The 26,957-nt window shown below is 41.1% G+C and overlaps 1 long non-coding RNA gene across 3 annotated transcripts in view; it reads left to right on the forward strand.

The window, feature by feature from the left end:
• LOC122550452 (uncharacterized) overlaps positions 1-26,957 on the forward strand; it is a 112,015-nt gene that overhangs the window by 67,150 nt on the left and 17,908 nt on the right. The window contains exons 3-6 of one of the 3 annotated variants that reach the window (XR_015757385.1): positions 2,528-2,639; positions 7,839-8,053; positions 8,976-12,937; positions 13,364-15,297. This is a non-coding gene — a long non-coding RNA (uncharacterized LOC122550452). Of the gene's footprint in view, positions 1-2,527; positions 2,640-7,838; positions 8,054-8,975; positions 15,298-26,957 lie in introns of those variants that run through there. The other 2 variants (XR_015757384.1, XR_015757383.1) reach the window with 2 other exon arrangements.

The raw sequence follows: 26,957 nt of genomic DNA on the forward strand, positions 1-26,957 counted from the left end.
CCTACCTCTGTATCACCCCATTCAGCAGGCCCTCCCTGCCCACAAAGTGGAGATGCAATTTTCGGCTAACTGAGATGTTCATAACAGATGCCAGGAAATATGCAGTGCAGCTCCAGATTAAAGCGTACCACCCTCTTTTAAATTTGGTGCCAATGCCAAGGATGCCAATACATTTCGGGATATCCTGGGGGTGGTGAGTTGTTCTGGTTACAGTGAGTGGTAGAATGGAGCTAGAATCAGATGAGAGGAGCAACATGGTGCGGGGTAGGTAATTAATGATGGAGGGTTTGTACCAAAACAGAAATGACTGGGAAAACTCTGGCAGCATCTGTGGAGAGTAAGCAGAGTTAACATTTTGGGTCGAGTGACCCTTCCTCAGAACTGGTTTGGAAAGTGAGAAAACTCACTAAACCTTGCAGAGAGAAACCCTCCACAAAAATCAACAAAACTAACACTTAACCAAAAGAACATAAGATTCAGCCCCCCATTTCCATTGACTTGCAAGTGTTAGGACACAATTACAAGGTACCAACTAGGAGAAAGTGAGGACTGCAGATGCTGGAGATTAGATTAGATTCCCTACAGTGTGGAAACAGGCCCTTCGCCCAACAAGTCCACACTGACCCTCCGAAGAGTAACCCACCCATTTCCCTCTGACTAATGCACCTAACACTTGGCCAATTCACCTGACCTGCACAACTTTGGACTGTGGGAGGAAATTGGAGCACCCGGAGGAAACCCATGCAGACACGGAGAAATGTGCAAACTCCACACAGACAGTCACCCAAGACTGGGAATTGAACCTGGACCCTAGTGCTGTGAGGCAGCAGTGCTAACCACTGAGTATGGTGCTGGAAAAGCACAGCAGGTCAGGCAGCATCCGAGGAGCAGGAGAATTGACATTTTGGGCATAAGCCTTTCAATAGGAATTGCATTCCTGATGAAGGGCTTATGCCCGAAACATCAATTTTCCTGCTGCTTGGATGCTGCCTGAACTGCTGTGCTTTTCCAGCACCACATGTATGACACATTTGTAAGGTAATTGGCAAAAAGAACCAGAGGCAAAAACGAAAATAATTATTTTTTAATGCAGAGACTAATTATGGCCCAGAATGAACAGACTGTGGTGGTGGTGGGGAAGGTGGGGGGTAGAAGCAGATTAATAGTATATTTAGAAAATATTTGAATGGATGAAAATTGCAGTACCATGGAGCCAGAGCAAAGTGGGTGGGAGACTGACTAAACAACTCCTTCACAGAAATCTGGCACAAGCACAATGAGCCAAGTCGATCCTTGTGTGGTCGGATTCTAAAAGTCTGTGATACTGAAACCTAAACAAATGACAGAACAATTGTATCTAATTGAACACAGCCTTCTTGCGATGATTCACTGTTCTATTTGTGAAAACATGCAACACTGTCAGCAGTGAATGAGTTGGACTGGTGTTGGCCATAATTCTTCAAATGTAACTAAGCTCTAAGGGAGGTATGAGCAACAAATTTCTTCCCAAGTTAACAGTTTTGGTCACAAGCAACCCAGATAATGCTAAATCACGTCGCATTCCTCAGCACAACAATGCCACAGAAACCCAATTCCATTGAAAGCTGAAACTTGGAGAGGGACATTCCAACTGCTCTACTGAAACATGACACAGGGGAACGGAGATGCAACAAGAAGCAGAGATTCTCATTTAACACAGAAAGCGGTATGTGCTTTGTGCACAATGCTGATAGTATGTTATCTCTCCTACTTGAATGTTAGTAATCATTTTTGAAAAACAAATGATACTCAAGATGACATAGAGGAGAGGAAATTGCCTGAGGTGATTTGAAGACAAACCAGGGATAACTAAATGGCAATGTTGGTGTTATTACTTGAGCAATCTGAAAGAATTCCTAATTTAAAGTAACATGGAAATGATGACGTTTCCAATTTAATTCGAGAGAAAACAATAATTATAATGTGTAAGATGGATATTTTTGCAACATAAATCACTTGAGAAATCGTCATGATGCACAACAGTGTAATGCAGATTGTGCACAAATAATGATTTGGAATATGTAGAGGTAAAGACACCATGGTTTGACCGGATCATAGGGCTACACTTTCATTAGAGAGCGATGACTGGCAGTGGTTTAACCTAAGGATCACCATGTGTCACGGTAAAGGATGAGAAGGTGAGTCCTTCATGGTAACATCAGTTGCTGCAGGAATTGAACCCACACTATTGGTATCACGATGCATCACACACCGGCTGACCAGCCAATTGACTGAGCTGAATAATTGATTGAACATCATAAACTGTGATGTTATCGTTAATATTTGAGATGGGGCACTAATATTTGATCTCATATGAGACCCAAGACTAGATCCTTCTAACAGCCTTTGTAACAATGTAGAGCATATTCTTATTACCTCTGCATTGTTGCAGAAAAGCAATAAATTGCAATAAAATGAAACAAAGATAAAACAAAGAAGTGTGGTTGCTAATCTCCAGCAATAAAGTACTTCTTCTTTATTCTACCAGACTCGTCTCATTTGACCAGAAGTTGGCTGACCTCACATATCTTGAACTAGGTAATTCCTGAAAGAACCTTAGACATTGTGGATGGAAGCACACATAACATGGTGATCAGCAGGTGAGCTAACGATTTAGTAACGTCACTCCTGAAGAGGCTACATGCTGTTATCCTAGAATAGATACTGCTCACTGCTGAGGATAATAAACTCCAAAAACACCTTGGGAAAACACAGAAGAATATTTCAAAAGAATGACAGAGAGCATGTTGGGCCTGAGAAGAGACTTGCTGGATCAGAAGACATCAGCAGCTCCCAGGCAGAGATAATGCTGCAACGTGAAGCAATAGTCAGTGGGAATGGGTCTGAATCTAAGCTCAGCCATTGAGTGAACTGACAATAGAGTTGGGAGTCTAGATTAGAGTGGTACTGGAAAAGCACAGCAGGTCAGGCAGCATCCAAGGAGCAGGAAAATCGACGTTTCGGGCAAAAGCCCTTAATCAGGAATAGAGGCAGGGTGCCTGCAGAGTGGAGACATAAATGAGAGGAGGTTGGGGGTGGGGGAAAGTACCATAGAGTATAATAGGTGAATGGAGGTGGGGTTGGAGGCGATAGGTCAGAGAGGAGAGTGGAGTAGATAGGTGGAAAGGAAGATAGGTTGGTAGGACAGGTCATGAGGGTGGTGCTGAGCTGGAAGGCTGGAGCTGGGGTGAGGTGGGGAAGGGGAAATGAGGAAACTGATGAAGTCCACATTGATGCCATGGGGTTGAAGGGTTCCGAGGCAGAAGATGAGGCGTTCTTCCTCCAGGCGTCGGATGGTGAGGGAGCGGTGGTGGAGGAGGCCCAGGACCTCCATGTCCTCGGCAGAGTGGGAGGGGGAGTTGAAATGTTGGGCCACAGGGCGGTGTGGTTGATTTGTGCAGATGTCCCGGAGATGTTCCCTAAAGCACTCTGCTAGGAGGCATCCAGTCTTCCCAATGTAGAGGAGACTGCATCGGGAGCAACGGATACAATAAATGATATTGATGGATGTGCAGGTGACACCTTGATGGATGTGGAAGGCTCATTTAGGGCCTTGGATGGAGGTGAGGGAAGAGGTGTGGGCGCAAGTTTTGCAATTTCTGTGATGGCAGGGGAGGGTGCCAGGACGGGAGGGTGGGTTGTAGGGGGGGCGTGGACCTGACCAGGTAGTCACGGAGGGAACGGTCTTTGCGGAAGGCAGAAATGGGTGGGGAGGGAAATATATCCCTGGTGGTGGGGTCCATTTGGAGGAGGCAGAAATGTTGGACTGGTCCCCCTGGATAGATGGGAAGGGAGATTGGCAGGTAGGACAGGTGCTGAGCTGGAAGGCTGGAGCTGGGGTACGGCAGAGGCGGAGGAATTGGGAATACGGGATGGCATTTTTGCAGGAGGTATAGTGGGAAGAGGTATAATCCAGGTAGCTGTGGGAGTCGGTGTCCAGGTAGTTGTGTACTCTATGCTACTTTCTCCCCACCCCCCTCTCATTTATCTCTCCACTCTGTAGGCACCCTGCCTCTATTCCTGATGAAGGGTTTTTGCCCGAAACGTCGATTTTCCTGCTCCTCGGATGCTGCCTGACCTGCTGTGCTTTTCCAGCACCACTCTAATCTAGACTCTGGTTTCCAGCATCTGCAGTCCTTGCTTTTACTTGACAGTAGAGATGGCATGAGTCAAGATTAAAATCCACGCTTACAAAAGGCAGTCTTTGAAAGGGGCAGTAATGCAGACTGAAAAGGCAATAATTTTAAAAACCAATTTGCAGTTCAGATCTGGTTTTTAGATTAGATTAGATTACTTACAGTGTGGAAACAGGCCCTTCGGCCCAACAAGTCCACACCGACCTGCCGAAGCGCAACCCACCCATATCCCTACATTTACCCCTTACCTAACACTACGGGCAAGTTAGCATGGCCAATTCACCTGTTGCAGGCATTGCTCAGAGACCACAAGGTTTGGGTAGACAGAAACAAAGCTAATCAGACCAAGAAAGAAACTTGCATAACCTGGGAGCAGACAGCTTTGATAATCATGAATTTAGTAATTTACAACAAATCAACATGGAACAGTTCAAGGAAGTGTGTAATTCTATACTAATATGGCGGTTTTCCAGGACGTTTTCAGAATGGCAGCCAGTGACTAGTAGGGATCAGTACAAGGAGTCCAAATATTCACAATTTATATTCACAATTTAGATGAAGGAATTCTATGTAAAGCTCCAATTTGCAGATGACACAAGACTGGGTGGGAAGGTGAGCTGTGAGGAGGACCAGCAAATACTACAGTGTAATTTGGATAAGCTGAGTAAGTGGGAAATTGCATTGCAGATACAGTATAATGTGGATAAATATGAGGTGGCTCACTTTGGGAGCATAGAAATTAAGGTGGATTGTTATCAGAGTGGTTATAAATCTATGCCGTGAGACCAGGTGTTGTTGTACACCAGTCACTGAAGACAAGCATGCAGGAGCAGCAGGTGGTCAAGAAGGCAAATGGTATGTTGGCCTTTTTAGCGAGAGGATTTGAGTACAGGAACAAGGATGTCTTGCTGGAATTATAGAGGGTCTTGGAGACACCATACCAAGATTGTTGTGTGCAGCTTTTCTCTCTTTATTTGAAGAAAGATGTTCTTGCTCTGGAGGAATTGTAGTGAAACTTAACCAGACTGCTTCCTGGGATGGCAGGACGGATACATAAGGGGAATTGAATCGTTTGGAAATGTATTTGCTGGAGTTCAGAAGAATGAGGGACAATCTCGTAGAAAGCTTTAAAACTCTAACAAGACTAGACTGGGTAGATGCAGGAAGTATATTTCAATGGTAAGGGATTTCAATACCAAGTCTATGGATATGAGGTGGACCACTTAGGACTGAGGTGAGGTCAAATTTCTTCAGGCAGAGTGGTGAGCCTGTGGAATTCACTCACACTGAAAGCAGTTGAGACCAAGACATTGTACAACTTCAAGGAGGAGTTAGCATTTAAGGCTAAAGCTATCATAGGATATGGAGGAAAATCAGAAACAGACTGTTGATGATCAGCCATGATTATAATGAATAAAAGCAAATTACTGCAGATGCTGGAATCTGAAACCAAAAGAGAAAATGCTGGAAAGTCTCAGCAGGTCTGGCAGCATCTGTAAGTAGAGATAAGAGCTGACGTCTCGAGTCTAACTGACCCTTTGACAAAGTGTCAGTTAGACTCGAAACGTCAGCTCTTTTCTCTCCTTACAGATGCTGCCAGACATGCTGAGATTTTCCAGCATTTTCTCTTATGATTATAATGAATGATGAAGCAGGCTCGAAGGGCCGAATGGCCTACTCCTGTTCTTATTTTTTATGTTTCTATATTAATTGGCTAATTCAGGTGGAGCTGGGAGCCCAGTTCTGGAAAAAGCACAAGGAAACCTTCTCAATATGTTTATTTCCACTCACTGTTTCAATGTTTAAATCAATGGGACCAACTAGACACAAAAGGTAAAAGATGTCATTACTCTGCTGGTGAGAGCCATGCCCTCTGCTAGATGACAGACTAAATCCCTGTGGAGCTCAGATTAGTAACAAAGAAGGTACACAGTACACAGGCTGCATGGCACCACTTAAATACATTAGCAGCTCTTGCAGAGATAAAAGCAGCTGTAGCTACTGAAGTAGATGTGCAGAGAACAGGAACTGATATTCATGTGTCAGTGAAGGATGTCTGAGCCTGTTGTCACAGAAGCTGTAGACGTTGAGTGTATAATGCATGTGAAAATTGATTGATCATGTGATCCACCAGGGCTATCAGGTATTAACCATCTCTCTTCAAAACTCAGCTGGTCTTGCTTCACGATGGGAAACTAACTCAGTTATGTATTTACTGGCATTCCTGGAGTGTCTGGGTAACATTTATGGGAACATGATCTGTGTCTGTCTAAGATGCCATATGACATCTGCCTGTCTTTGTTTCTTATGCTTAGCGAAAGCAAAAAGTCTATAACAGGGTCATTATTAACCTCAAAATTAAGTTGACTCAGCAAAGAGAGGAGGGTCACCCAGCAGTAAATAAAATTAAAATTGCTTAGTATAGCACATCCACTACCTCCTTCTAAAGCCTGATCCAAGTACGTGCTGAGAGATGAGAATGTTACTCAAATAGATGTTCCACTTTACACAGGGAAAACCCTCCCTCATGTTCAACATTGATAATACCAAAGCCATTGTATTGGACTCCACTGTTCTGTCTTTTGGGAACTTGACCCCCGCCCCCCCTTCAACCACTTAAGTGCTACTCTTGATTTGGAGATGCCAGTGTATATCTCGACTGGGGTGGACAAAGTTAAAAATCACACAAACCAGGTTATAGTCCAACAGGTTTATTTGGAAACACTAGCTTTTGGAGCACCGCTTCTTCATCAGGTAGTTGTCCTACTCTGGCATTCTCTGCTCAAACCTGTGCTTACTCTTATTGAAAAAATAGTATGTGTCAAATTTAACAGGTCATGAGGTTACTCCCAGGAGCCAACCCTTAGTCAAAAGGAAGTTTCTTCTCTGTGCTGCCAGACAATCTGATTGACCTGGAGGTTTTCTTTTTGACCCAACAGAGCCATCTGGAAGTGGTGGCTACTACTGGAACTACAAGCAGTTCATCGTTTCTGCCAGGTCTTGGGGGCTGAGCTAGCCTGAGATATAAATTTGAGGATAGGTCAGGAAAAGGTGGAAGGACAACAGAAAGGTCACCTGGGTAATTTAATCCCACCCAAACCACCTGCAATCCCTGCGCATAGCAGTAATATAAATTGAATCTACATTTCCCACATAATAGCTTGACATTTTTTTTCTCCTTCCAACTCCAACTGGGAAACAACTTGCAATTTTCTTTTTCGATAACATGCTGCATAAGTATCAGGAGCATAAGAATGAGTAGGCATTTAATGAGACAATCAGTTACAGTTGCGTACACTTAGTGTGACGCCAAAACTTTACAAATCACTCTACAACCAATTGAATAAACTTTTGAAGTTGTAATACAAGGAGTTTATGCACAGCAAGTTCCCACAAGCAAGGAGATAAAAGATCTGATCTTCTTCTTCAGGTGCGTTAATCAAGGGTTTAATATTCACCAGGAAATCTGAGCTCTCTTGCATTTTTGTTCTTGAATATTGGCATCTTTTATATCCATCTGAGAGAACAGATAGAATCTATTTATAATATGCCATTCAAAGATGAAGTGAAGCAATGACTACCTGCTTCAGTTAACAACAGTTCAATCAAGTTAAGTAGACACTGCAGTGATGAGAGACATTAATTCTATCTCTCTCCTCCAAGGATGACATGGCCTACCTATATGTGCCTCTGAAAATTGCATTCATCTGATGAATGGAGTGCAAAGAATGAAAGTGACAATCAGCACGAGGAATGTGAGTAGATGGCTATGAGGGTTATGCTAATATTATCACTTCAGGATGTGAGGCTTCAGGAGGTCATACAAAGAGTGAAGTAAGGATTATGATTACAGTGATGGTGGCCTGTGAAAACTGGAGGTGAGTATCTCGTGGAGTAAGAGTTTTTATTCCCTTGAGAATCAACATATCAAAATAAGCATGTCTACGAGATGATCCTCATGAGAAAACTAATCGTCAAAATTTCACTTTTTCTAATTTTTACTTGAACAATCAAACAATAATCATCACAAATCAAGCATGAATTAACAGGCATATTGTTGTCAATGTAAACTACAAATTACAAATTAAGTAGTCGATATAGCAAACAAAGCCTCTCGTGAATTTATTAGACTGTAGCCAGAATATTAAGCACCAAATTCAGCCAGAGAATCTTCAAAGATCAGGTAGAATCCTATAGACTTTTCTTTCAGGATTTAGCTTTGTGAAAGTGAGGACTGCAGATGCTGGAGATCAGGGTCAAGATTAGTGTGGTTCTGGAAAAGCACAGCAGGTCAGGCAGCATCCGAGGAGCAGGAAAATCAACATTTCAGGCCGGAGCCATTCCTCATTGCTGATGGAGGGGTCTGACCCAAACATCAATTTTCCTGCTCCTTGGATGCTGCATGACCTGCTGTACATTTCTAGCTCCACTCTAATCTTGACTTTGAGGATTTAGCCACTAATTCTTATCCAACGGCATCTCCAAACCAAATCAAGTTCCACAGGCATATTCTTCGCCAAAATATTGCACTTCTGAAAAATATTGTCAACTCAGATTATGATGGATCTACCAGAAAGCACCTTTATTCAAATACTCAGTAACAACACAGTGCCCTACATAACCAGTGTTGGTCAATCAGTTCCTTACCTACCCTTTATTGTTGCTCCCAGATTCAACCTTGCTGTTCATTGTTTTCTGCACCAACTGCACCAATGGGTAATTAAACTCAGATGGCTCTATGCCTTTGTTTGTTTTAGTTACTCTAGAAAACAGAAGATTCAGTTTCTCTTTTGGTTACAGTCTGACCCAAAACAAAAATGGAATCAATGCACACACAACAGAACACTCCACAAGTTATATGTTCAAAACAACAGCCAGCAAATGGTCCCAAAATGGTTCCCATGGATTCCACTGCAGAGTGTAAGCAAATCCAGTCACTCATTCCAATTTGCAATGAAAGTGATATGGTGATGAGGAGTGGTGAATGGAATAAGACTGATAAAACAAATTGAGAGAGGATTCATTGTAGGATCTGTTTGAAAAAGTGGTGTTGTCATCTCTCCCTGCCCTGTAAGGTAACTGAGCTCTTTGTTGTGCTGATTGTATAATTCTAAGCTTTTATTATCTATTGCTTCTCACCCCTTCTACTCCAACAAGTCAGGTTATTTTCGGTGTAGTAGAAAGGTTTGTGTTCCCATGTCTTTGGAACAACACAATACTCCATTGTGTGGCACTACTAATGTGTAAAATGCACAAACCTAGCAACTCAAAACTGGAGAGTCATGAGCCTTCAACAGCAGCATGAGTATTACAACACAATGTGTTACCCCATGGTCCGGCATACCCCTCAGTCAATCATTAGCACTAAGCTATGAGATCAACATTGATGAAGTTAAAAAGTATAGAACAAACTGCAAGCATGCCCAAAAATATGTTGAATAATACCTGTTGTAGGTACAATATAGACATACTAAATAGCAGAAGCAGACAGAAAAAAAGTGACCCCACAGTAAAGGATCAAATCAAGGTCTTGAGGTCTTCGGATAGAGAGTCATGAATGGTGATGAACAATTAAACAAGAAATGGATGGAGGAAGCTCCATGAACAACACTGACCTCAATAATTCTGGAGTCAGTGAAAAATACAAGGTTTGGAACTTGCATGGCTAAAGATTGTGAGTGTATTCATAAAGAAGTTAATTTTTGGCCAAATCGATTCATTAACCATGATTCCAAGAAATGAACACAGCCTCAACAAAATCCTGGCTGTAATGCTAAAGACTTGTGCTCCTGGACTAGCTCTACCCTACCAAGCTGTTCCAGTACATTGCAACACCACCATTTACCCATTAAAGTGAAAATAGCCCAGGAGTATTCTGTCCACAAAAAGGAAGACAAATTCAAATTACTGCCCTATCAATCATCATTGAAACAATAGACAATGACATCAGCAATGCTATCAAGAGGCATTTATTCAAATAATAACCTGCTAAATTTGGATTCCACTGTAATCACTCCACTTCAGACTGTGTTACAGCCTCGATTTAAATGTGAACACAATAAATGAATTCCAGAAATGAGGCAAGGGTTACTGTCCCTATAGTATGGAAACAGGCCCTTCGGCCCAACAAGTCCACACTGACCCTCTGAAGAGTAACCCTCCCATTCCCCTACCTTATATTTGCCCCTGACTAATGCACATAACACTATGGACAATTTAGCATAGCCAATTCACCTAACCTGCACATCTTTGGACTTTGGGAAGAAACCAGAGCACCGGGAGGAAACCCACGGAGACACAGGGAAAACGTGCAAACTCCACGCAGACAGTTGCCAGAGGTGGAAATCAAACCCAGGTCCCTGGTGCTGTGAGGCAGCAGTGCTAACCACTGAGCCACCGTGCAACCCCCAATACAGCCTCCCCACAACAACACTGCATATAACTGAGTTTAACATTACAGAGTTCTAGTAAATTGAATTCAGTTGAAATCATACCTAGCATAAAGATTGTGGCTGTCCCAGTCACTGCTGCAGAGGTTCCTCAGGATAGTTGGCTCAACTCAAAAGTCTTCAGCTGCTTCACCAATGCCATCACCAGGTCAACATGATGCAGGGCAACACAGAGTATGGATCCCCTTTACAGCACAACACTGACGAATAGCCCATGAGGGAGTGTCTGAGGCCATGTTGACATCCCGACAAAGTGAAGATGCTGTCTAGCAGTAATACCATTGCCCTAAACAACTCTTTGTACATCAATATCAGTACTCTTCTGTATAACATCCCATTTAAGTCTCTGTCTGAGTTCCCAGCAGCAGAACTCATGTACAGTATCGCTCCCCAGGTAGCTGGCACACAGTATTCTTTCCCCTTGGTCTGACTGTAATGCACTTGTGCCCAGTGATTCAGAGTGATTGTGCCAATTCCAACTTAAATATTAAATGTTCATTCCCTCAATACACATGTTTGGGGCTAAAAATAAAGCAACTCCTTTCCTTCTGCACTCAAGTCCTACTTGCACCAAATTCCCAACTTTATTGTAGTCTCTAAAGTTCCCAAAATGCCAATATTGCTGCTGGTGGATTCATAGATTAAGCAATGGTGACTCCTCATCATTGCTGTTGCTATTCTTACCTGTACTCAGCTGTCCAAGCAGGTGGTCTTGGATGTTTAAAAGCATACAAAGAGAAGCAATGTGTAAGGCTGAGGGAAGGGTTAGTGATTTGGAAGCAGAGTTTCCATGATCACACCTTCTGTGGCTTCCACTCAATACCATATCTCAGGATGAAGATAAAGGGAGGACTAGAGAATGGACATTAGGTAGCCATTGGCCATCACTCTGTACAGCTTCTATGCTGGCAGATGCATTGGGTCTATTTCACATTGAACTCATGATCTGGAGCACTTTCCCTCAGGTAATGGAGCCAAGTAGGTCCTCCTTTAGGTCTTCTTTCTATTGGATGGATCACCCTGGAATTTTGAATAATTTTTCTGCAAGAAAGGAAGCAAAACTTTCAGATGGAAACTCATACTTAAATAACAGAATAACTTCTGTACAAACCCCATCTCAATATTCTTGCTATCCTTGCCACCATAAGAAACTTGCTCTCCATAACTCAATTTTGCACGAATTGTGGACCCCATATTTAAAGATGTTTTTGAACCTCCCATCTCCCTTGATTCAGACATGAGCTGATCTCATTGACAGCCAATGTGAAAGTAGTAAAGACAGGCTAACATCAAGAACAATTTGGGTGCGAATTGCCTAACCTTTGCATTTTTACATCCTTTCCTGGTCAGGGTGTGGTATGGGTTGAATACTGAGTCCATGATCAGAGCATCATTACTAAAATTTGTTCTGATCATCTCAGAAGGTCTATGTGTAACATACATTGCAATCTGTCTTGGTTGAATGAATCCGATGGTACTTTTTATTCATCCTTGAGATATAGGCTTCCTCTATACCACCAGTAAGCCCATTATTTGTTGCCCACTCTTACATGTCCATGAAAAAGTGGCAGTTTTCTTAAACTGCTGAAACCCGTGTAATTATAGTACTCCCATAGTGCGACTAGACAGGGAATTCAAACATTTACAACAATGAAGTAATGGCAATTTACCTCCAAATCATGATGGGTCAGACTTGAACCCATAAGCAGACCTCTTAGCATAAAGATTAAAAATGACACAAAAAGCTTAAGGTTTCAAGTCAGAGAAGAGAGTTCAGTAGCATTTCTCCCACATACCCTCACTGCAACTAACTCTAAACTAAACCAAGGCCAGCTACACTGCTAGCTGGCTACTCCCCCTTGATTATACAGGGTTTTTAAGACATGAAAGGCTTAGGCCGGAGACATTATCTGTTCCGTGTAAACAAAAAGAGCCCCAATAAACCTTTCAAACCCAGCATACTTGGTGCTTTGGGTCATTCAGAAACTCTCTGAAAAACACCAGGGACAATCTAACCTTGTCAAAAGAACAGGTTTATCACACTAGGTAGAAGACGTCTCTGGTTTGGGATGTTTCATCAAAGATGCTTGATGACCTGAAGCAGCCTGGCCATACACTGGTACACAGTACACAATGCAATCATGGTACAGTGGGGATGAGAGAGTGAATGTTTGAGGTGGTCAGAAGGACTGTCATTTTTCCAGATGCACTAATTTCTTGAGCATTGTTGCAGTTGCAGTCAGGGAAGTGGAGAAGATTCTATCACTCTGGACTTGTGCCTTGCAGGTGGTGGAGAAGCTTTTGGGAATTGGGGTGAGTCACTTCATGAGGTAAAACCAACCTCTGACCTGTTCTCGTCACCATAACATAGACATGGCTCAATGAGCTGAGCTCCTGGCAAATGGTGAGACCTCTTAGTATGGGGATTCAGGAATGGCAAAGCTTACCATTGAATGTAATGGTTCCATTTTTTTGTTGAATGTGATCATTGCCTGGTACTTGGATCACCTTGATACTTTTTAGCCACATATTGGGTATGCTGCCCAGGACTCATTTCATGGTGAAAGGGATTTCATCATTACCTAAAGAATTGTGAAGAAACTTTATAAAAGTGATCTGCTTCAATCCACATTGACATGCTTTAGTTGAGCTCTTCAGCATTACCTTAGGTTATATTCTAACTCAGAACAAGCTCAGTCATTCTCTCCTTCCTTTTCTCTGTATCCATTTTTCTGACAGTCCTGGAGAATACGTTTCCAGCCCTGCAGTCAGGATGTTGTCAGAATCTATAACCATTGGTGTGCTCACGTAACCATTTCTTAACATCATGTGGCATGAACTGAATTAGCTGAAGATTGGCTGCTGTGATGGTGGGGCTATCAGAAGCCTGAAAATGGTCATCTACTCAGCATTTCTGGCAGAAGGTATTGTGAACAGTTCAGTCACATGCTTTGCACTCATATGCTTTGTTCCATGTTGAGCTGTGATGTGAGCACATTCACTTCTGATTCTGAAACAAAAATGATACCAATTGGGCCGGGATGAAGTTGTCTCAAAAATAAACAAAATACATTCGTATATGAATGTAATTGGCCAGAAGGAGCATGCAATCAACACAAGAACACTACTATGAATTTTTATATAAAAAAAAGAACTGCAGATGCTGGGAATCAGAACCAAAAGCAGAATATGCTCGAAAAAACTCAGCAGGTCTGGCAGCATTCTGAGGAGAGAAAACAGAGTTAATGTTTCTGGGCCTGAATATTAATTATTGATTTTTATAACTCTGATGTATTTTAATTACAAAACCAATTAATGTAAACAACAATGTATGATTATTTTTAGGATACATCTTAATAAAATGAAATAAATATTAAAATGAACAGGCTTGCAAAACTAGGATAAGTATTGGAGGAAGACTGGTAAATGAGAAAAAAATCAACGTAATGAAGTAGAAATTAAAATAAGCTTTATCATTCCAAATAATAAACGGTAGGACTAAAAGTAGACAAATAATATTGCCTAATCACTGTTAAAAGGGTCATCAGGGATGCTGCTCTTCAACAGAACTTCAATAAATAGCTGACAGAAAGAAGATTCAGAGTGATATGAAATCACATGATTAGAAGCTGCTGCAATTCCTGTAACACTGATAAAGGCCGCATTCAGATCAGATAAACTGAAGGGGGGATGGTACATCTGGGATTCTCATAACAGAGCAGTCATTCAAGAGCTGGTCTGTGTACACTCGGTAAAACACCATCAAAATAAGTTCCACCTGACACTCTAAAAGTTTATTGCTCCTTTACATCTACCAATAATAAAAATCTTTTCTCTCCTTATAACCAATCTGAGATGGTCAAAGTAACAAGAGATTAATAGCTTAATTGTTTTCTAATTGTTGTTTTATATCCTTTGTTGCACTGAGAGCAGATCTACTAGCTCAAGCTGGTGCAGTCATTTCACATTAGATGCAGTTAAGAGCACTTCAGCATGTGTTAATGTATGTGTGGGAGTCCTTCAATATCTCTAACCATGGTAGGGTTCCTCCAGGTAAATAACATTAATGGATTTCTCCTCAAAAGAATAGGGCACTACCAAGTTCCTCACAGGGTTGAAATCCCTTTGGCTTCCTTGAAGTGGTAGGCTTTACACATCTCCATGTGCTTCAGTAATTTCTCACCTGGATCCTGAAAGATGGATGGGAAATCTTCTAGAGGTTCCATCGAGATGAATGATTTGTATCAACCGCACCTTTTCCTTTGGGCATGCCAGGGTGCGTGCAGAACATGTAAATTATACCTCCAATCACGGTGCAACATTAACTTAATGTTAGGCCTGCTACTTTTCCACACTCCATCTGAAACCTTCTCTTAGGGATCATAGAAGATCCATCAAATGATACAACTGTCTAGGAGGCCATTCAGGTCATTAAGCCAGGATACTGCAAAAGCAATTCTGTTACTCCCACATCCCTGTCATTTCCCCATCAGACTAAAGGTTTTACGCCTTTAAGTGTTTATGGCTGTTGAAACTCTGGGTTGAACATGCCTACACCACACTTTTGGCCAGTACATTCCAAATCTGGAGCACTCACCACATTAAAAAATTGATTTTTACTTCAGGTTTCTGTGATGGTTCAATTGGTAGAATTCCAAACTTTTTGTTTTGAGACTTACTCCAATGCTAAAGTACAAATATCAAGGTTGAAATTCCAGCGCAGTGTTGAGCAACCATGGTACAGTTTGAGGTTTTGTCATTTGATTGCAACATTTCAAGAAGTGCTTTGTTCACTGTAAAGTTGAAAGATCCAATGTTCATGAAAAACACTTCGTAAATACAAATCTTTATAGTTTTTGTCCCTGTATGTCGCTGATTCCGTTGTCAACTACTTTAAATCATTGTCTGCTTTCCTCAACACTTCCACCAAAAAGAAGAACTTATTTCCATCTACTTTCTCTCAGCCCTTTAGTTTGAACACCTGCATAAAATCACTTCTCAACATTTTCCTGTGGAGAATAATTGAGTTTCTTGTACATTATTCTCTGGTGCCAAAATTGGACACAATACTCCTGTTTGGTCTAAGCTGGTGTTCCATAACAGTTCAATATAAATTTCTTGCTTTTATGCTCAATATCTTTATTAATGAAGCCTAGAATCTTGCATATGTACCCTGCCATCTTCAATATTTTATACACACGTGCCCAGGTTTTTTCATTTTTGACAAATACCCTACAATGTGGAAGTAAGCCATTCAGCCTATCCTTATCCTCTGAAGAGCATCCCACCCAGACCCATTCCCCCGCCCTATCACAGTAATCCTGCTTATCCCTATGGCTAATCCACCTAGCCAGCACATCCCTGGACATTATGGGGCAATTTAGCATGGCTAATCCACCAATTTGCGCATCTTTGGACTTTGCGAGGAAACCAGAGCATCCAAAGGAGAAGTGCAAACTCTGCACAGACAGTTACCCGAGGGTGGAATCGAACCTGCGTCTCTAGTGCTGTGAGACAGCAGTGCTAACCACTGAGCCACTGTGCCATGCCCCAGTCTCTCTGAGTTCTCACATTCAATTTAAGATTATACTTTTCTTCGGATTGCCCCTCCTTGTTCTTCATACTGAAAGTTCAAAGTTCTCTACGATGAAATTCATCTGCTGCACATCCACCTGTTCCATCACCTGACTTTTTCTTAAGGGTGATAGTATCATAAAGCCATTTGATTGCAAAGAAGTTGGTTATTCAGCCCATCAAGTGCACACTGATTCTACATGGAGCAAACCAATCAGCCTCTAACACCAAAACTTCCAAAGTTATTTTCTTCAAGTGCCACCCAATTTCCTTTTGAAATCATTAATTGTTACCATTTCCACCATCTCCATCCCCATAAGTTCCAGGTTGTTAGCCATCTGTGCAATATAAACCACTAAAATTAACAAAAACTTCCTTACATTCCCCTTACATCTTTTACCTTAATGTTTGGTCTCTATTCTTTGTATCAGCAGCTAGTGGAAACAACTTTACATTCTATACCTCATCTAAACCTGTCATAATCTTGTCAACCTTTATCAGATGTCCCCTTCTCTGCCCTAAGGAGAATAACACACCAACTTCTCAAACTTAACTATGTAGTCAAAAAATAAATCTGGATTATTCTGATAGATCTCCTCTGCACGCTTTCTAGAGTCCTCCCACAAGCCTGATGATCAGAAGCAAACACTGTATTGTAGTTGTGTCATAACCAGAGCTGCATAAAGGCTCTGCATAGTGTCACTACTTATTCAATACCTCTATTATTGAAATCCAAGACCCTCTAATTTTTGATCACCTTTCCCTCAAACTGTTCTGTCATTTTCAATAAAAAATCAGTATCCACTATATTTTTCTGCTCTTTCACCACTCTTCCGAATGGTGCCATTGAGTCTATATTTCTTCTTTCTATCCCACTTGCCAAAATCCATGACCTCACACTTCTCCATATCCTCTTGACAACTCACAATGCTTGTTTCATCAATAAACATTGAAATTGTGTCTTGTATAGCCGTGTTAACTAATTACTTTATGTCAAGAATACAGTGGGCCTCATGTCTACGATAAATTAAACTAAAATAAAACAAAGAACTGCAGATACTAGAGATCTGAAACAAACATAAAATTGCTGGAGAGATTCGGAAGGTCTGACATCTGAGTCTGTTGGCAGGTCTGCTATTGGGTTTCTGCAGCAATTTCTGCTTTTGTTTGTCTCAGCTCTCATGTCTACCTCTGGAATACCCACTGTACATCATTCTTCAATCAAACAAAATACAGTATTGACCACTACTCTCTTCCTGTTCGTCACTGAGGTTCATACCAATGCTGCCATTGTCCCTTTCATTCTACAAGCTTCAGCTCTGTTGGGAAGCTTATTATGAGGGATGTTAACGTCTATAGATACATCATGTTAAATACATTATCATCATCAAATCTCACTCTATTACATGATTCAAAAACGCAATTAAGTTAACAAACCCATACTTGTTTTCCTTAATTAATCCACACTTGTGTAAATGACTGTTAACATTGTCTCAGATTATTTTTTCTGCAAGTTTTCCCACCACTGCAGATGCTGACTTTATTCTGTTTTATGCCTACCTTGCCTTCAAGAGGGCTTGCCCTACAGGATCCATATGTTGTGTACACACAATGTTACAGCTCTGCCTGACAGTTAATCTGCTGCAGGTCTGTAAACTGTGCATGCAGAAATTAGCTGGATGCTATAATGTCTGTCACTTAACTTCTAACATGTTTTGCCGTTTTTTAAATAAATTAACCAATGGGATTAATCATTCTCTAACGTGAGGGGATTATCATTAACATGACATCGTGAACAGTTGTGGAAAATGTTATGCTGAAAAGGCATATTGAATTGTCAGCGAGCAAGTTAACCTTACAGGTGGAACACATGGTCGATATTTCAAATCATGCTAAAGTGCCTGAGACAATTTTTGTTCTCTACAGAATTTGAAAATGTTGAAAATGCAGCAGACAGATTCTTATCAAGAGCAGAGTTTAATTTACGTGAGAAAAACAAATGTTTGGGATGTCTCTTGGATCAATAACAAGTAGGGGAGGGTCAAAGGCATATTGGCAGAATGCTCACAAAACTCAACAATTTAAATTGGGATGCAGCGAACAGAGTAAACAAAACATCCCAACACCCAAAAGTAGCAAAATGTGTGTGGAACGCTTGGCTTTTAAAGAAATCAAACATGAAGAGGGTCCAGTGAGGCTGCACAATTATTAGAGCAAGTTATAAAGGAGAAAATATACCAGAGGATTATAACTTTAATTGAATTAGAATAATTAGTAAAATCAGAAACTTCAGAATGAGAAGGAACGAAGCAATAAATTGCAAGTGGATTTGAACCAAACCAAAGAGAATAAGATTATTCAGCGGTTAATCTGAAACAAATTTTGGCTGTGGTGTGTCAGGGTAAGCAAGTTCTGGCACAGTGATTGCAGTCCATGAAAGAAAGGTTTGTCAACACAAACAAGACTGACAGACAATTTCACTGAAAACTGAACAATCAGCTGCTCCTCCAGACAATCCCCCATTGCGAAATCTTCCCAAATCAGTGAATTACCTATATGTTACAGACACTCATAGGCTCACTGATTATTCTAAATAGTTCAACATTCTTTTGGAAAGGAGGGGTTTGATGTATATATACATTGGCTTGAAGAGATTTTACCTTTGGACTCCTTATGTTGAGCATGTTGTAACTCTGCCTGGCAGTCTGCACGCTGCACAAACACAGAAATCAATTGGTTTGCTTCAATGTCGACTTTACAATTTGTTTTGTGTTTTACTGTTTTAAATAAATTAATCCACAATGAGTGATTGAGTATTAGACCACAAACTTTAAGATGACATATCCTTCCACTTCATTTGAATAAACATACAACATTTGTAATTCACCAATCACCTGGCACAATCCCTTCAAGCCCACCCAGCAATGTCGAAGGAAATGAGAAGATTATGTCCAGCATATTGACAATTTTCACACTTACTTCTCTCAGCATCCTCAAATACATCCCATACATTTACTCATCAACAAGTACAGAGGAACCTTGATTATCCGAAGGACACAAAAGGGGAGTATTTCATTCAGTTAATCGAATGCTGGATAATCAAATGCGAGACCTCACGATCTTGCCGGGTAATCCAAAATTCAGATAATCAAATGCTGGATAATCAAATTGACTCTTTATACCTATTATTTCTATTTCACACTTTCTAGGTTCACTATCTGAATATGCATTAAAACAGCAGGAATGAACTTCCACCCAGTGTTAATTTAAACAAATCAACATCTATTTACTTTTTTAGTGCAAGTTGATTTCTTCAGGCTATTGCTACATTCCTCCATATTTTAATAGGCCTCGGATTAAATTTCAAGGTTTATCACCAATGCTATCTCGTAAAACCTTGGAAATCCATGGTAGAATGGGCTTACCAGTGTGAGTGTCCTCTCCCAAGTCACTAACAAGGCAATGGCCAGGCCCAAACAGCTTCAATAGGCAGACCACATTGTCCACAAACTCCCTAAACAACCACTGTCCTCCACAGTGGTAAGCAATCATGAGGAGGACAGAGGAGATGTTGCAAGGACACCCTTAAAGTCTCTCTAAACAAATGCAATGACCCCATTGACCAAGGGAATTGCTTGCCCTAGAGGTGGAAAAGAAGCATCTGCAAAGGGAGAATATTTCAAACGTCACTGCATGGAGCACACAAAGGCCTAGCCAAGCAATAGAAAAAGTGTTCAGAATCCAGAGCTCCTACTCACCTACCTCATCAAACAGCGCCCCCTGTGGCTGAGTCTGTGGCTCCAGAATCGGGCTATTCAGCAACAAAAAAACAGAAATTGCTGGAAAAAACCAGCAGGACTGGAAGCATCTGTGGAGAGAAATCAGAGTTAACATTTCCAGTCCAGTTACCCTTCTTCAGAACTGATAGTAGCTAAGAAAAAAGATGCATTTTATGCCGAAGATAAGATGGGGAAGAAAGGGTAGGGAGTAAGCAATAGGTGGAGATAGAGCATAAACAGAGAGAAGAACAGTTGGACAGACGAAGGAATGGATAATTTGGCAAGGAGTTCCAAACATGCTCAATCCTCTGTGAGAAGTTATTATTCCTCACCTCAGTCTTAAATTGGCACCTCTTTATTCTGAAGTTATTATCTGAGATAATAGTCAGCCTAGGAGAATGAATAGCTGCTAATGGGGACTATTATTGACTAACAATGGGTTGTATGTATTAGCAGACTATGTGATAAGAAGGCCTGGTGTGTTGGAGTTGGAGTAAGGACAAGGGAGATGGTGCATGAAGCTTTAAAGTTGTTGAAACCAATATTGAGTCCAGAAGGTTGTAGAATTCCCAAGCGGAAAATGAGGTGCTGCACTTCCAGCTTGCACTGAGCTTTGCTGGAGTACTGCACTAAGACTGAGACAGAGATTTTGGCCAGGGAAAACAGTGTTGTGTTGAAGTGGATTGTTCAGCCCACTGCACAGCCCACACCCCAGGAGTGAAAGCAAGTTATCCTCAACCCTGTGGGACTGCCAAAGAAGAAAGATATTTTAATGCTTTCTAAAGTTGTTTGAATCTTCAAGAGTAATACAGTAGGTTTGGAATTAGCTATTGCTTACTTCAAGAGTTTAGCTTAGTGTTGAGGACACTGGACTATCAATCCATTATCCTATTAACTAATGATCTCGAGCCATATATTCAATCCCACAGCTGCTGGAGAGTTTAATTTATTAATGAATTAAGGTCCATATTAAAATGATATGGTTAATATTGATGATAATGGGCTGAACCTTATGTTATTTTAGCCTAGTGTCATTTTCATGAGTTTCTCTCTGAGAGATCTAGTGGGTTTTCTGTGCTATGATCCCTAACTAGCCTCATTAATTTCCAACCCTATGGCACCCTTTGTCCAGTAATAACTTGCTTCTCTCATAGTTAGAACTCTCTGCCACTGCCAGGGTATGCCATGACAGCCAAGGATCCCTGGTGCCAGCACCATCTTTAAAAGATCATTGCCTTAGTCAAATGCTGTCAGTCTGAGCCACCCTCCTGGGTCATTTTCCTTATATATAGCAGACAAGCAGAAATTGGTGTTCTGCTAATAAAATCCCATACTCAGTCAAAGGCAGACTTCATGTGAAGGACAGTCACTCTCCTCCCCCCTCTGGAGTTCAGCTCCTTTGTCTATGTTTGGATGAAAACTGTATTGAGTGTAGGAGCTGGGTGGGCCTGATGGAACCAATTTCAGCAACCTGGCTATTGCTGAGTTAGTTCTGTTTGATAGTGCTGCTGATGACACCTTCCATTGCTTTGCTCATGATAGAGAGTAGCCCGATAGGACAGTAATTGGTTTGGTTGGATTTGTCCTGTGTTTTGCAGTGCCACATAGATGCCAATGGGCTTGGAAGGCACTATTGAAAGAATTTCGATCAATTCCTGCATTTTGTACATGGTACACAAAACCACTGTGCAGTGAGGGAGTGATTGTTTAAGGTGATGTGTGAGACTGATCATGTAGGCTGGATTACACTATATCCCAGCTCTCCAATATAAGCGTTCTAAAATTGATCACATTTATGAATAGTATACAATATGAGAACAGAAACATAAGCAGTGTGGAGCTGGGTATCTTTCCAGAACTTAGGTTTGCTCCAATCACTTATTCCACGTATGCTTATTGATGTACATTTGTGTATAATACAAAAATGCACAATATATTTTATGAGCACGTTATCTTACAGCCTGAATTCTAGTGGATGCTCACAGACGAAGGTTCAATGAATTGAAAGACCACAGCCAACAACTCAGTTCACATCTCCTGTAACAAGCACTTCCACTTCTGGGTTTTAGACATAGAGTCATAGTCATAGACATTTACAGCATAGAAACAGACCCTTCAGTCCAGCTAGTCCATGCAAACCAGATACCCTAAATTAATCTAGTTCCATTTGCCAGCATTTAGCCCATATCCCACTGAGCCCTACTGAATCATATAACTAACCAGATGCCTTTTAAATGATGTAATTATACCAATCTCTACCACTGCCTCTGGCAGCTTATTCCATACACGTACCACCCTCTGCGTGAAAACATTTCCCCTTAGGTTGCTTTTATATCTTTCCCCTCCCGTCCAAAACCTATGCCCTCTAGTTCTGGACTCCCTCACCCCAGAGAAAAGATCTTGTCTATTTACCCTACCCATACTCCTCTATCAGGTCACCCTTCTGTCTCCAACAATCCAGGAAAAATAGCCCCAGTCAATTCAGCCTCTCCCGATAGCTCAAAACCATGAACCCTGACAACATCCTTGTAAATCTCTTCTGAACCCTTTCAAGTTTGACAACATCCTTCCTACAGCAGAATTGCACACAATATTCCAATTGTGGTCTAACCAATGTCCTATACAGCCACAACATGCCTTCCCAATTCCTATACTTGATGTACTGACCAATAATGGCAAGCATTCCAAATGTCTTCTTCACTATCCAGGTGAAAGTGGGCACTGCAGATGCTGGAGATCAGAGTTAAGATTAGAGCGGTGCTGGAAAATCACGGCAGGTCAGACAGCATCCGAGGAGCAGGAGAATTGAAGTTTGGGGCAAAAGCCCTTCATCATTCATTCCTGATGGAGGGCTTTTGCCCAAAACATCAATTTTCCTGCTCCTCGGATGCTGCCTGACCTGCTGTGATTTTCCAGCATCATTCTAATCTTCTTCACTATCCAGTTAACTTATTGATGATCACTGGGTAAATAACATAGCAAAAGTGATAATATAGATGTAGTGATGTAACAGCAACTTGGCAACCAAATGGCCAATTCATGTCCTTTTATAGCGGCAAAGCAATGGGACTTGTACCTTACAAAAAGAAAGTAGAGACTTGTTTAAGTGTACATTATTCTTTACGCATGTCTGAGACCTTGCCCAAGGTCAATGGAGGAGAGCCAATATCTGTATAATTGTATAAGGCAGCTTTTGCCCCCATGTATAGCAGTAACACATTGAGAAAAAACTCCTTGGACATTTGCAGTTATTATCTCTTGGTAACACAAGAGATTAAACAGTTCTGCGTTCTCAGTGCAGCCATGAGACAACAAGATGATAGTCTGCAATTGCAACCAGCTGGACAAGATTCATGCGATGTTAGATTTCATCAAGCATGCATTATGTGTCTTAGTACAGCAACCTTTCAATGCTGTAATTCTGAAATCTGGGGATACATCTGTATTCAGTAAAATCATCACACGTTTACCAATTCCGTGAACTAACCGAGCAAGTGGCAGCCCAGACAGCAAAATAGAAACATACACATTAAAAGAACTCTCTTAACTCTGCTTCCCTCAGATCTTTTTGAATATAGTGAAACAATTTCATGATCCCTTGTGGGACAGATAAATCCAAAGTTTGAAGTTTGCTTGTATGGTACACACCAACCTTCAGAAAAGAGAAACATTAATTCAGCACAAATGTTTTGAAAGCATTAGAAGTGGCACATCTCGAGGCAGTCAGGATCAAGTTCCTCTCCTCATGGTGGAGGGACAAGAGGAGGTTGGTGAGGAGCTGAAAACTTATCTTGGCTCTTTCTGTCCTTCTGCAGGCTGCTTTCTCTGGGACTGAGAGACAGGAAGGTATTGAGTGAGATGAAAATATCTGGCACGGCTGTTAGTGCTGGAGCTGGCACATTAGTGAGTTCTCAGTGCAGAGGCCATACAGGCTTTGTAGTATTAGGGCACTGGGTGGGTGAAGGTGAGTGAGACAGATGTTGTAGACAATAGTGAGAGTGGCAAAGCATGATCCTTGGTGGGAAGTGGATACAGTACCAGAGACAGAGTGAGTGTGAGGTAACAGAGTGAAAATGATGTTTATTCTGGTTGAGTGGAGGACATCACTGACCATCATCCTTCACTGCTGTGTATTCATCCAGAAGACAGAGACCATATGGATCCAGATGGCAAATTTGGACCAAACTGACAAGGTCCTGTGCTGTGGCATCCTTTGGCACTTCCTCCTTGGCATTTCCCCATCCACCAGGACCTCTAAGCCAGAGGTGGGGAACCTTTTCATGTTGGAAGGCCGCATTATGTTACTTGTAATCTAATAAGGCCGCATCCAAGAAACTTCAATTATATATTCTTCAAAATTCACATTTTTTTAATTGTGGCAGTCAGTCTGTGAGGATAATTTCGTTGAATTTTCTTTTACTCTCTGGTATTTTAAATACATTCATTTTAAGATTAAAATAAAGATAATAAAGGATGAAAAAAAAAATTAATAAAAAGTAAAAGATTTGTTCTGCCAAATTTGGATTCATTCAAAAGGCTACACACAATGGCCTAGTAGGCCGCATGCTGCCTTAAGGCCGCAGGTTCCCCACCCCTGCTCTAAGCTCTTATCTATAAAGCAAGACACAAATTTCCCCTTGCCTGCTATGTCTGGGACAAACGTCAATAACTGTGCACAGTCACTCTGCACTGTCAGGGCTTAGAAAGCTTTTAAAGGAGGCACAGGTTCCAGAGATCCCAGGGTAGTCCGGGGTACTCTAGTAGGGACAAATAGTGCTGGCTATGGTGAGTGGAAGAATCTGACTAGCATCAGATAAGAGAGGTGGCACAAGGCCATGATAGGTAGTTCATGAGGTAAATTTCAGACGATAGCACGAGACAATTCACTCAGCGTCATGGAGCCACACCCATCCTGAAAGTTGACAAAAATTACCCTGGGCCAAAACATTGTCAGATTCAGCCTGAGAGTAGTTTTTAGCTGGATCCTGGAGAATGAGAGATTTACTTAAAGTAAATAGAAAGAATACCAGTACTGGGAAATTTTTGGTCATTTTAAAAGTTAAATGGGGGGAAACCTTTCTGCAGTTCAGAGTACAGGTTGTGTAAGATAACGTCTGCTCGTTTAAAATGATTTTTAGTTTGCTTGTTACAGTCAAAGTCTCAAAACTTGAAAATAACATGTGGTCTTAGTCATTGGAAATTCAAATGTCATTTTTAAAGTTACCCGTCTCTATGGGGATCGAAAAAAATTGAAGATACTTTATGGGATTCAAATCAAGAAACTGTGAAAAGAACAGTGGGAATAGCCAGGGGTTAAGCAGATAATATTTCACAGTGACATTTGTTATGTTATAGGAAAGTGAATACGGCTATGTCTATTGTGGTAGCATTCGTCAAGTGATAGATCCTGTCTGAAGAATGCCTTCCAGCTATTAACAAAGGTTAATTTGAAGACAGTAGCAGAGAAATCGGAATAGATTTAATAGTAAGTGCCAAAAAGGCAGATATTGTTGATGTATTGGTTCAGCATCTGAATCTTGAGGAAGAGAAAAGTAATCTAGATAAAATACAGCTTGAATTGAAATGTATTTTCATAGAATCATAGAATCCGAGAGTGTGGTTTGAGGCCATTCAGCCCATTGAGTCCACACCAACCCTCTGAAGAGCATCCTACTCTATCCCCATAACCCCACATATTACCATGGCTAACCCACCCCTGGACACTAAGGGCAATTTAGCATGGCCAATCCACCTAGCCTGCACATCGTTGGACTATGGGAGGAAACCGAAACACCCAGAGGAAACCCACGCAGACACAGGGAGAATGTGCAATTTCCCCATTCTCCACATAAAGATTTTGTATCTTTGGAGAAAATGTTTACAATGTAACAATGGCCTACAAAATTTAGTAAATTTTAACAACAAAATGTTTTGGTAAGAAAATAATTAATGGTTTAGTTAACTCTATCCAAATGAATAGTTTGGAGATTATAATATAGTTAGACCTGCTGAGCATAAAAGAAATGGAAATAAAAATCAAAAACGTTCAGGCAAGTAAGTAGCCTCCAAGAAGCAGATATCTAGAGGAGTATTTATTAAAGATAAAGAAATGACGGATGGTGTTAGGCCTTGAAAATTGAGCAAAGTTTTGATAATATTAGGAAGTTAATCTTAATGGAAGGACTTAAAAGCAGTGTTTCTTAAGGAAGAAGGTCTAACCAAGAAGATTGCATTGTTTCTAAAGTAAGAGAAGCCACTACTTACAAATTAACCCATGGACACCAAGGTGGTAAGAGACCTTTGTTTGCACACACACAGAAGTTGGAGAGGTAAAAGGAATGATAATGATGCTAACTCACTTATCGGGACAACAGAAGTGAAAGAGTAGATGTTCTTCACAGTAGAAAAAGAGACAGTGGAGGGTAAGTATCATTGAAGGAGACCGTTTGTTTTCTATAGAAAGAGCCATATAAAAACAGATCTCATGGTTAAACTGGTGCCATCGTATGAGTGTCTGTCATTTCTCCCGAAAATGCTATACACTGAATGAACCACATGACAAACCAATACCATCAAGATGTATTTCCAATGGGTGAACATTGGAATGTAAAAGACAGAAGTGATTCTGTTTACGAAGGACAAACAGAAAAAGTAATGTTATTAGAAATACTGGCTCAGCCCAGTACTTGATGTTAGCAAAACACCTGAATTTCTCTTCAGAGTTCACTAAATATTAGTGTACTGATACACTAGGGTATTGATAGAGATTGCTTCACTTGGAGAGTGAATTTAAATCTTGCTTTAATCCTGTTATTCTGGGATGGCTCTGAACTTCCATAAGGGAGGGAAGACAAGACTAGCATTTATGTTATACTTTTCATAACCTCAAAATGTTCCAAAACGCATTACAGAAATTGACCAGATAATTTAATAAAGTAATGTTGATCGATGGATAAATACTGGCCAGGGTACCAGGGATA

Source organism: Chiloscyllium plagiosum, unplaced genomic scaffold, assembly GCF_037043375.1.
Source record: "Chiloscyllium plagiosum isolate Xiang-an unplaced genomic scaffold, Cpla_swu_hap1 HiC_scaffold_6, whole genome shotgun sequence".
NCBI lineage: Eukaryota > Metazoa > Chordata > Chondrichthyes > Orectolobiformes > Hemiscylliidae > Chiloscyllium > Chiloscyllium plagiosum.